The sequence below is a fragment of the Ovis canadensis genome, chromosome 13 (assembly GCF_042477335.2).
Source record: "Ovis canadensis isolate MfBH-ARS-UI-01 breed Bighorn chromosome 13, ARS-UI_OviCan_v2, whole genome shotgun sequence".
NCBI lineage: Eukaryota > Metazoa > Chordata > Mammalia > Artiodactyla > Bovidae > Ovis > Ovis canadensis.
Window position 1 is genome coordinate 67,804,525 of NC_091257.1, and position 10,486 is coordinate 67,815,010.

Here is a 10,486-nt window from a genome sequence, read left to right on the forward strand (position 1 = left end):
ATTCTTGGTTGTTCTATACTGTTCATGAACTAACTAAGTCTGGGTTGATGTCCACTGGGCTAAGCTCTGAACTAGCCAGTACTGAACCATTGTTCCTTGACGAAAATACAGAGCTTGGTTCCTGTGAGCCCCTGGTCACAACTTTTTCATCAACTGAACAAAACATAACCTTGTTTTATGTGTTTCTGTTTAAACACACCTTATTTAGTAAATTGTTGATTCATTAATATTGAACTCATGACAATAGTGCTGTAATTAATGTCTGAACAAAGCTTATCCAACACATGTGTTTTCTCCATAAGGCATGTCACACCCTCCTGAACTTAGGAATACTGGACAGCACTTCAGAGCTAAACATGGAATCATTTCAAACAGCAAAAATCAGCAACAAAAGGGACAAAAATGCAAATTACATAGCATCAGATAGACCACGAAAGCCACTTGTCTGAGAGCTGAAACAGCAAGGCAGAGTGTGCTCATCTCTGGAAGGTACTCAACGGACATGTCTGGGATGAATGAAGATACTGGGGCCAAGGGAAGTGAAGCCACTTTCCAAAGGGCACACAGTCAGGCTCAGGCCAGAGTTGAGTCTGTGAGCTGGTTTCCTACTTTTGACCACTGGTCCGCTGGCTTTCATGACCCTCATTTCCTTCATGACCCACTGAAGAAATAGTGTTACCTGCTGCCCCAGTGCCTGCAAACATATAAACACGTGCAGATATAGATAAATTGGAAGTTTCACTAATGTCTTCCCTTATTTATTATGATGAGTAATGAATGCTGAAATTTTATGTCCTTTTCTGTCAAAGCTCTTGAGCCACAGACCACCAGGGACACAGTAGAAGTTGAATTAGTCTTGTGGCGGTGAGAAAGCTCCAACCCCGTGGGGAACCAGGAAGCACCTCAGGAAGGGGGTCCTGGAGAGGGCTTATTGTGGGATTTGGGCTGTTTTTAGGTGGTTTGGGTGAGAGTTGAAGGAAGCAGGGCTTTGATCTGGACTGGATGCTGTCAGGAAGCTAGACAAGTCTATGTTTATCTTAATTATTCTTATGTAGAAGGTGGGAGGGACGAGTGGAGGCTGAAGCTGTCGGTGGAGTGGCAGCACTCATTAGCCAGAACACAGGGGTGTTTACTCATTCCAGGGTGTGGACAACATTCGTGCTTTTGTCTGGTTTCACACAGGATTATGGAGTGCTCTTTTATGTCTTGACCTGTCATGGCCCCATTACATTGCTGGTGGTGCTGCTGCTGCTGCTAAGTCGCTTCAGTCATGTTTTCTCTACTTCAAGAGGGGGAGAGAGAAAGTCAGCTTAGAACAGATTTTATTTGGAATAAATTCCCTTGAGTGACTTCCATTACTTACATCTGTCTTTGGGTACCAGGTACCCACTCTCTGGGGTAAGGCATGCAGAGCCTGTGTGGCCTGGCAAAGATGACTCTTCTAAGTCCTGCTTGGTATATGAAACTAGGCAGGTTGCAGGTGCATTTACAATACGGAGGATCTCAGGAGGAAGAGAATCGAGGTCCCTAAGCTCTTGCCTTTTGAGGTTCAATATTACTGGAAGTTTTTTGATAAAATGAATTTGTCTTGATTGAGGTTGGCAGCTGATGCTGCCCAGGTTACATCTCTACTCTGACTTTGAAATCCAAACAATATATCAATCATCTACTTGCAGTCTCCATTTGGTGGTCTTCTAGGCAAATCCAATCTAATGTGCTCAAAGCAGAACTCTTGATTTCATCCTCCCTGACCCCCAAATCCATGCTCTCATGCATCTTGGTAGACAGCACCCCATCTGCCCTGATGCTCAGGCCCAGAACAAAGAATCTTCTTTGATTCCCCTTTGCTCTCACATCCCTCATCCAAATCACCATCAAGCTCAAACGGCACCACCTCCAAAAGTGTGTGCTCAGTTGCGTCTGACTCTTTTGCAACCCCATCGACTATAACCTGCCAACTTCCTCTGTCCATAGAATTTTCCAAGCAAGAATACTATAGTGGGTTGCCATTTCCTTCTCCAGGGGATCTTCCTCACCCAGGGATCGAACCTGTCTCTTGCATTTCCTTCGTTGGCTGGCAGATTCTTTACCACTCCACTGCATACCCCAATGGCTCAGTGCATAAAGAAGCTGCTGCAGTGTAAGAGACACGGGAGATGTGGTTTGATCCCTGGGTGAGGAAGATCCCCTGAAGTAGGAAATGGCTCCAGTACTGTTACTTGGAAAATTTCGTGGACGTAGGAGCCTGGTACTGTCCATGGGGTTGCAAAAGAGTCAGACACGACTGTAGCCAGTGACTCTAACTCACCACCTCTAAAACCTGTCCCCAATTCATCACAGGCCTCCATCTCCACCACTAGCCTGGGCCAAGCTACCTAATGTCTCTCTTGTCTAGAAGGCACCAGCCTTCTAACTGCTCTCTACTTGTGAGCAGCTGGGCTGATGCTACCATCTCAAACTCAGGCCTGGGACTCATAGAAAAGGCTACTCTTGCTTGAGCTCAGCTGGCAGGCTTAGACTGACATCATGATTTGTGGGGAATGACTGAACATGAGGAGGGAACTTTCACACTGACATGTGTCCCAGGTTGAGAGCTCCTGCAGCACCACTGTGGTGAGTGAGTGAGGATTGTGCAGGACCAGTGTTCAACAGCAACCCCATGACTCAGGAGCCCAACACTAGTGCCAGGGACTTCCCCAGAAGGTGGCCCATTCTCCCATTTGAAAGCAGAACTGAAGCCTTCACATGTAGTGAGTCCAGTAGCTCTTGGGCAGAATAGACCACTCAAGCCCCAGAAATTTGAGCTCAGATGGTCTCTGTTTTGTCTGAAGACACAGGAAGAAACTTCATTTACCTTGTACATAAGGTTGTCTAATCTAGTACCAGCAAAGTTGGAAGGGCCACGAGAAGCCCAAGTTTCCATTTTATTGATGGAAACTGAGACCCAGAGAAAACAAAAGAAGGACTTCCTGTTTGGGGACAGATTGGAGCCACAGCCTATGAAATTGAGCCACTTCCTCGGTGGGAACAGGCTGGAACAGAATGCAACTTCTGTGTTGTTTTTTTTTTCCTCCAGAAGATGAGTCAGGAGCAGGGAATGAGGCTATTATGTGATAATTATCTCCAGCATGCCCCAGGGCTGCTTGGTGGGTGTGGAGAAAGGCTTAGGATGTGGTGAGTGTTCCTGGACCCTGGGTCATGGGATCAAGCCCTGAGGAGTCCATCTCAGCATCCTCTTTCCCTGTCACAGCCCAAACCGGCTCCCACCAGCCTAGGGGCATCTGTAGGCTCATCATAGGGAGTGGGGTGCATGAGTGGGGTGCATTTGGGGTTGATGAATAAGAACTGCCGTCATCACTATCCTCAAACCTCAGAGACTGTCTCTCTCACAACTTCTTGCCCAGATCAATTCCCTCAGCCAGATTCTCAATGGAAACTTGATCATAGTTCCAGCTTCATACATCCAAGAGGTGGCTCATCTGCTGCCCCGATGTTAAGAAGTCTTTCCTTCTGCTGAGCCAAGGTTTGTTTTCTCACAACTTCTCCCCACTTGTCCCCACTCTTACCCTTACCCCCACAGAACACACCTGTTCCAACTGCCTCTTGATGATTTTACAGTGCTATTACTGAGAAGTCCTGACCTGTCATCCCCTCCAGTTCTACATTTGCCCAATGGCACCCCACTCCAGCACTCTTGCCTGGAAAATCCCATGGACAGAGGAGCCTGGTAGGCTGCAGTCCATGGGGTCGCTAAGAGTCAGACACGACTGAGCAACTTCCCTTTCACTTTCACTTTCATGCATTGGAGAAGGAAATGGCAACCTACTCCAGTGTTCTTGCCTGGAGAATCCCAGGGATGGTGGAGCCTGATGGGCTGCCGTCTATGGGGTCGCACAGAGTCGGACACGACTGAAGCAACTTAGCAGTAGCGGCAGGAGGTTACAGATCTGGTCCCTGGGTGATCCGTCCCTGGAGCTGCTACTTAGATGATCTAAGTCACCTGTACTGGTCAACATTACTCTCCTATGACTTGGTGGGCTGATGGTCAGGGCTAGGGGCCAGGACCCTACAGGGAGAAAGAAGCAGGTCTGAAGTTACAGCCAATTCTTCCCTAGGAGAGTCCGCCCCAGCCCTCATGGGGACTGATGGACTCAGGGGAGGGGAGTTCTATGTATGGGGCAGCCCAAAGCAGGGAGATAGATGTATATGTAGGAGGATTTCTGAGCCCATCAAAATAAACCCAGTGATTACCTCCTCCATGTGCTCAGCTTGAATTTTCCTCTCTGAGACATAAGTTTCTGTCTGCAGAAAATCATCAAGGCAGTGGGATTATAGTTGTTTGCCTACACATTTCTCTCCTCCACTGAAAGGTAAGCCCCATGAAGGCAAGGTCTGCGTCTCATTCTCTGTGGGTTGTTAGAGCCTGGTTCAGGGCCCAGGGAATAGCGGATGCTCGGTGAACATGGCTGGAGTTGGGATAAGAGCAGCTGATGCTCACAGCTTCCTAGCGCGGCCTCAAGGATCAGCATCCACGCCTCTCCACCCCAGCTTCCCACCCATCCACAATCCCTCCTTCTCAAGCTGTCGCATTTCAAAGCCTGCCCTTCCTTCCAGACTTCCTTCCCTCTGCGGCCCTCCTTCCCTTCTCCATCCCACCTTCCTCTCTTAGCCCCCTTCCCACACTGCATAGTGGTTAGGAGCCTGATTTCAGAGGCTGTGTGACCTGAGGCAGGTGACTGACCCTTTCTGAACTTCAGTTTCCAGATGAAAATGGTGGTGATAATAGCTGCCTCCTTGGGTGGTGAGGATTAAATGAAATAATTCACACAGAATAATTAGAAAAGCACACATGAGGTGCTCAGTAAATGTGCATGTTATTAATCATATTATTATTGTTATATTTGCACAAGGTCTCCTGGCTGCCATCCCAGGGTTCTGATAATCAGCGCAATTCTGAATCTTTCACTTATTGGCTAGGTGACTCTGGATAAATTAGTAGACCTTTCTGAAGTGGCTTCCCTGGTGGCTCAGACAGTAAAGCATTTGGCCTGCAGTGCAGGAGACCTGGGTTCCATCCCTGGGTTGGGAAGATCCCCTGGAGAAGGAAATGGCAACCCACTCCAGTACTCTTGCCTGGAAAATTCCATGGACTGAGGAGCCTGGTAGGCTACAGTCCGTAGGGTCGCAAAGAGTTGGACATGACTGAGCGACTTCACTACTTTCACTTGGCAAGCAGTGGTGGCTCAGAGGTTAAAGCATCTGCCCACAATGCGGGAGACCTGGGTTCAATCCCTGGGTCAGGAAGATCCTCTGGAGAAGGAAATGGCAACCCACTCCAGTATACTTGCCTGGAGAATCTCATGGACGAAGGAGCCTGGTGGGCTATAGTCCATGGGATTGCAAAGAGTCGGACACTACTGAGCGACTTCACTTTCTGAAGTAGATTTCCTTACCTGAAAAGTGCCAGTAACAATACTTTCCTTAAAGGATTTTGGGGGAGGATATGATTAAATAGGGTAATGGGGAAATGCATTACCTAAGTCTGTAAATTCTGAGAGTGAAAGGAGAACCCATTATTAAACACCCTAGGACAACAAGCTTCAGCCAGGTGAGTGGTCTCCTTACTTATAAGGTACTTAGCACAGTGCTTGGTTCACAGTTTCGAGATCTGTAGATGGGGTTTTATATCATCACCTCTTCCTTTCTCCCCCACCACTTTGGCCCTCTTCTCCCAATTCCTACACACATTGTTTTTCTTTTTGTTCCCTCTTCACCTTTTGCTTAAATTACTTCATGGCCCCAAGAACCTGAGAACATTTTCAACTGTTTGACCCAACCCATTACTATGGAGAAATTGAGGGTCATTGTGAGAAGGGATTTCCCTATTGCATGGGGATCAGCATGTCACTTCCCCTGCTCAAGAGCCATCGAACCCACAACCATTACGCTGGCATTCAAGGCATACCTACCACTCCCTCCCCTGCCAACCTCGCCTTCTGCTCCCCAGCCCACTTGCTCACCAGCTGGCCTAAGAAAGAGTTCCACTTAGAGAGAAGGGTCCGTGTACAGAGGACTGCCTGCCAACCACAGCCCTAGCTCACTCCAGCTGTTTTTCCTCTTTCCCTTGGGCGACACCAAGCAGCTGATGATGCTCTGCTCCCTGGATCTCTGCTCCAGCCAGGGGATGGAACCCAGTGGGACCGAACCCAGGAGTCTCTGCTAAAGCCAGCACCATTTCCCAGACTCTGGCCTCCACATAATTGGTTTTTAATGGGTCCCATTATGACTCTATCCTTACTGTGCATTATGGGTGCCTGACCTTCACGCTAAGGGAATGAGGAGTTGCTGACCTCAGAAGCTGCTGACCTCTCTCTCATCAGTAGGCAGTGGCCCATCAACTCCAAGCCGGTGTCCCAGACAGACAATCTCACATAGACTATCCTTAGAATCTCTGAGCTGAAAGATTGTTGTAATTCAACAAGGACAAAAAGGGTCCGATTTCATTTGCTAATCAACCGGTAGGGACCACCTGAAGAACTATGTTGAGAATTCTGGGGCCACATCCAGGCTCTTGTAGGGAAGAGCTCTGGCATCAGCTAGAGATGTCTGTCAGGGACAGTATGAAGGAGGGTGAGAGGAGGAGAGGCCTGCAGGCCACAGACTTTAGATCCAGGGTCTGAGATCTCAGTCTTTCACACGCAGATTGCATAGTAGGCTTAGTCTATCGCTCTCAGGAGCAGGTTCCCAAGAAGCCAGAAGGACCCAAAAGATTGGGAAACTGAATTCAACCTACTAGTCAACTTATACACTAGGCATGATGGATCAAACCTTGATATTTTACAGGTGGAGAAACTGAGGTTCAGAGAGAGGAATGATCACCTAGCAAGTTAGTAATGACCTGACATGGAGCCCCCAGTCCCCAACTTTGCTCATAGAAGGATTCTTTCTCAGCAATTAAACTTGGCCAGATTTAAGGCTGATAGTATGCTAAATACTGAGGGAAGAGGGACCTCTAGGTGAGTCCCAAAATATACATCCTGAAGGAAGCAAAACCAGTATCTCTCATCCAGGACTAGAGGGAGAAGCTGCCCCAGCTCTTGAAACTGAAGCCTGGGGTAGCAAGCCCTGGTCATCAGACAGCAGATCTTCCCAAGAGCCAGAAGGGCCCAGGATGCCAGTAATGTTCCCAATTGCCAGGCGACAATAAGAAGAGGAATTTCAAATATGATAAGGAAATTAAAATACCAGCCTTGAAAGTCAAAGAGTAAACAGGACTTGATTCATATAATTGTTACATAATACTGGACAATCGAAAATAGAAACATAGAAACATCTTTTAAAAACCTGTGAAAATAGGCTCCCTGCTTCCGCTGACCTGCTCATCACTGGAGCCCAGCTCCCAGCACAGAGTAGGTACAAAGCAATTATTAACTACAAGACGTATTCCTGGGGAAGGTGGGGAATCTGCCTCTCCCTTTATTGGAGCCCCAGGGGGAGGCACATGTTCTGAGTGTTATGTTGACAAGGCCCCACATGAGATACTGCTGGGGCTGTGAATACTTGGTCTCATCAGTTTCTCCCTGCAGGCCTGTGAGATGATCTGAATTATAATACCCGTTTTACAGATGAGAAAAGTGGAGGCACCAAGGGCAAATTCTCTTGTTCACACTCATATTGCTCTTTTCACCTTGGCTAGAGCTGCACTTACCCTCAGCTCTCTGGAGTGGGGATTAGAAGAGGATGCAGCCCACGGGTGCCTCACTCTCCTCACCCAGCCCGCAACCCCCAGCTCTGCCCAGACATGCTTCTGGATCCTTGTAATGTACACAGAGTGTGAGGAGATTTCAGACCTTCTACACTTCCCCTTCTGCTCCCCCTCCTCCAGTCAGTCCCACAGCATGTGTTGGGGAGGCCTGGCCCCAGTTCAGGAAGGACTTGCTTGCTGGGTGGTTGGGGCAGACTCTTACTGTCTCTGGGCCTCTACATCCTTATGAACATGAGGGAATAGCTCATGGACTGGCCAGCACCATGGTGCTAAGAAGCAGTGATCCAAGTGTCTTTCCAAAAACACCTGCTTCCCAAAGTTCCTCTCATGGGCCTGGTGCTCCAAGGCCCCCAGGCCCCCAGGCCCTGCCCACTCACCTGCCATGACAGGGCTGCCCAGCTCCTTGCTTCCTCTGCTTGGTGGTGTGTGAACCGTCAGGACAGCGTTTTTGAGCAGCCAACCAGACCCACATTAACAAGGCAAGTGTTGGGACACTCCTAGACAGGACAGTCAGAATTCAGAAGGAGGTGTGGCCCTGCTACCCCAGCCGTGACACCTATGAGGCACCTAATCACCCAGTAATTGCCTTGGTTTGCACCTAGAATTTGTCCAGTGTGGGAGGGGCTCCAGCTAAGAGGCTTCCAAATGTAAAGTTGAGAGCCAGACTGTGAGAGAAACAATCCCACAAGCCTGGAAACAAGTTTTATGGTCTGCTGTTCTTACAAGAAAACAGAGGCTCAGAGAAGGGGCCCTAAATGTACGTGGCTACCAGTTGCAGAGCCGAAATGGGCCAGGCCTCATGGCATCCGGTCCAGGGCGGTTTTCTCCCCTCCTGGTTGAGGAGAGAAGGTTCTGGAAAACACAGTTCTCTCTTTTGTGGGCTCCAGGAGTGTCTACAAGAGCTGTGACCTACCTTCCTCTCCCAGGGATGTGCCCCCACCACGCCACACCCTCCTACGCACTTGCACGTTCCCACCGGTAGGCTCAGCCTCCACAGAGGAGCCCTTAGGTTCAGAGGAATAAACTTTAGATCCAGCTGGCCCAAGTTTGAAGGCCAGCTCCTGCCCCTGGTCACTCTGATCCTGCAGAGGTCTGCGATCCCCTGAGTCTTAGTAAAATGAAGACAGCAACCTCTCTTTATCTGATGATTAAAGGAATGAGAGGGGAAACTCTGGGGCAGGGCCTGGGTGCTTAGAGAGCCTGGCTCACTGGTCCCCTGCTCTCACAGTCTCCCATACTTTGGAAGTTGAACCATTCCTGAGCTTGTCTGGCCCTTCAGTGTTGGGATCTCTGAGCTCTGTAGAACAGAGGTGGGGACATCATGCTGTCTGGGCTAAATCTACTCTGGGGATTGAAAGGAGACCCTTGGCCTGAGTTCTTGTGGGATCTTCTATCCTTTGGACTCCTTGCAGGGCCTCCCTGTGACAAGCCAACTGCCTGGAGTGGTGTCAACCTAGGCTTTTGGGAGGAAGTGAATAATAAAGAGGGGAGAGGCCCTCTGGTTCAAAGCAAGGCTAATTCACTGATCTTTGTGAGCTGGCTCCAGCCTGGAACTTAGAGACCTGAAAGCCGCAGGTGCCCCATGACCTTGGATAAGACCTCTCCATCTGAGAATGCTGTCTTCCCACCCTGTGAACTAAAAAGGACTTGGCTAAAGTATTCTCAAAGGCATTTCTAGCTCAAAGTCTAAGATTCTAGGGCCCAAAGACTCTAGACTTGTGTGGAATAAAATGGGGAGAAATTTATTTTCAGGGAAGCTGGGAGAGGAGTTTCTCTTTGTTTGGAAGTGCCTTGAGAGGAGGCTCTGGGGCCATCAGAGGCCAAGTAGGGTGGGTCAGGGAGGAAAGAGGAAGTGGGAGGGAATAGACTTCCTGAGATGGGCACAGACAGGCAGGCAGTGGTCTATGCCGTGCACCCTTGCTCCCCCGTTGCTTGTGTGATCATCATTTGGGAAAGTGTATAAAAATCCCAAGGTGTTTGATGTGGTTGGTTTTCTTACAGAAAGTGGCCAAGTGGTTGCATTCTGCCTGCTGGTTTGATGCAGGCCAAACATCTTTATGGGCTCTTTGCAGGCTCACATGCCTTTAATTACTGACATCTGGCACCTGGCTCCTTCTCTTATGCCCTGCAGCCTGCTGCCCTGGGTGCTGGGCAGACCTGGGCCCTCCGAAGCTGTTCTTCTGCCTATATAGGGTCAGACTCCTCCCTGCTAATGACAGTCTCACTCGGGGCCCTTTTATCTTTCATCTTGGGTTTGCTTGCCTGGACTGGGGCTTCCAGAAGATGACAGGGCATTCCAAAATCGCACCTTCAACAAACCCAAACAATTCATTGTTAGATTTAGGGGAAAGCAGCCTGGCAGTAGAGCCCTGGGATGAGAGCCAGGAGACTGGGTTTTGTATCTCTGGGCCAAACTGGCTGTGTGGCCCACAGCAAGTCACTTACCATCTCTGAGACTCTGTGTCCTCATCTATGAAATAAGGGTGTGAGCTGGATCTTATTGGTTCTAACATTCTCTGATTGTAAATGATCAGACTAGAGATGGCAGACAGGAGCCAAAGACTGGGAAAACTCAGGATACTCCAGTGTCTAGCATATAGTGGGTATTTCACAAGCTAAAATCTGTGCTATGGAACAAATATGCTTTAAAATAATTTAAAGCTCAACATTCAGAAAACGAAGATCATGGCATCTGGTCCCATCACTTCATGGGAAATAGAT